Consider the following 2,028-nt stretch of genomic DNA (forward strand, 5'->3'; position numbering starts at 1 on the left):
TTTGATCGGGCGAACTTTCGCTCAGAGGTTGATCAATGTTATCAATTACAGGCAACTCATTTGGACTCAACTGTTAAAGTATCGACACATGGAGATCATTTTCATTGGTCATATAAGCTCGTAACATGGCGGATTTCCTCATTAAAACATACCAAGACTTACGAATAGGAATTTTTTCACGATTTAGATGGCAAAAAGCTTATTTTAAAAAGTGACAAAAGACCCTTTTTGGAATTGCTTAAGGTTTTGATCCATTTTCTGTAGAATTGTAGTAGGATAAGCACATGACGGTAATCATACCATCATCACTCTACACCTAATTGTTATTTGGGTGATATTGAGCGTTGTCGATAAGCGTGCTGTCTGGTAGCTGCCCGTCTACAGCTGTAATAGCTTCTTCATTCGAAGAAAAACGCTTTCCACGAAGGAATTGTTTCATGTTTTTTAAGAGGTTGTAGTCGCTGGGAGCCAAATCTGGTGAATACGGTGGAGGATCAAGCAATTCGTACTTTAATTCGTTGAATTTTGTCATTGTTAAAACACTTATGTGAACAGGTGCATTGTCTTGATGAAGAATGATTTATTGTGCTGCAAACCATGTCTTTTCCCACGAGTTTTTTAACCCAGCTGATCCAAAAGGCAGCAATAATATTCAAAGTTGATTGTTTTACCTTTTTGCAGATAATCTATCAACAAAATTCTTTGCTGATCGTTGTGACTTCACCTGCATTGGAGCTGAACAACCATCTTCAGCCCACTGTAAACGTTCTGGTTTCAATTAAGGATCTTGGTCGTAGATCAAAGTCTCATTCTTAGTTATAAAAACGACGCAAGAAATCGGTTTTATTCTGCTTAAAACGCTCCAAATTATGCTGAGAAATTTGTTTTCGATCCAGTTTTTTTGAGTTGTTAACTTGTGCGGCACTAACTTCCAAACAGCTTTTTCATCTCTGGTCTAGCACAAGATCCAATTCATCAATTCTTTTGACATTCACTCATTGCTCACACTAAATGATCTATCCTTTTCTAAGATTTTCTCACGTTACTTTTAGTCGTTAGCTTTCACTACTTCGATAGATGCGATCTCTGCGCTCTGTTTCACATTTCGATGTTTCGCAGAAGCTACCATATTTGTATACCTTTAGTTGGCTTTCTTGTTGTCTGATTATGGAAACTGTTGATTGTAAATTTTAAACTCATTACAAATCATTTTAAATGTAGCACTACTCTTTAGTTTTTCCATAATGTCAGCATTTTGCTTTGATGATAGTTGTATTAATTGGTTTTTAAACGCCATTGCTAATATACACATGTCGGTAGAGGCATAAAATCAGTATAAGGGGTATTCTAGTCTAAACATTTGAAAAAATCGAAACTTTTTTATATTTCTATAGTTTAGAAATTTAAAAATATCAAAAGTTACAGCCGTTTTAACAACTAAACCAGCTCGAACGGACGTGCTTTTCTCGAAACATAATATTATTTCGATGGAGTCGTTACGTTATCCCATCAGTAATCAGCCGAATTTCACGAAAATTGGAAACTCGAAATCTTTAAATTACTCTTTTTTGTATGAAATAACCAAAAATGTCAAATTTTACTTAAAAAAATTAGAGAAAGTAAAAAATTAGTATACAAATCGACATTCTTGAATAGCCGCAATTTTATGAACTTTTTCTATCGTTTTGTAGATCTATACGATAATGACATTTGTACTAATCAAGTATCGGTCATTGTTCTATTATTCGGATAACAAAAGTAGAAATCGTGACAATGAGGACTCTCTACTCCAATGCAACATAAATTTAAGAAATATTTATTGTTTTTTTAATTTATTGCCATATGTACATAGCGGACAGACTCCTCACCTTGTTTGCAAATCCTTTTGTCATTATTCTCGGCCAGCGTAACCACTATTACCATCACTGTATGCGATTCAGTCCAATAACAACAAATAATTGATTCAATAAATTCAGTTTTATATTTAATAGTATTTTCTTAGATTTTTTACAACATAGAATGGGAAAA

This window comes from Bactrocera oleae, chromosome 5 (assembly GCF_042242935.1).
Source record: "Bactrocera oleae isolate idBacOlea1 chromosome 5, idBacOlea1, whole genome shotgun sequence".
Taxonomy (NCBI): Eukaryota; Metazoa; Arthropoda; class Insecta; order Diptera; family Tephritidae; genus Bactrocera; species Bactrocera oleae.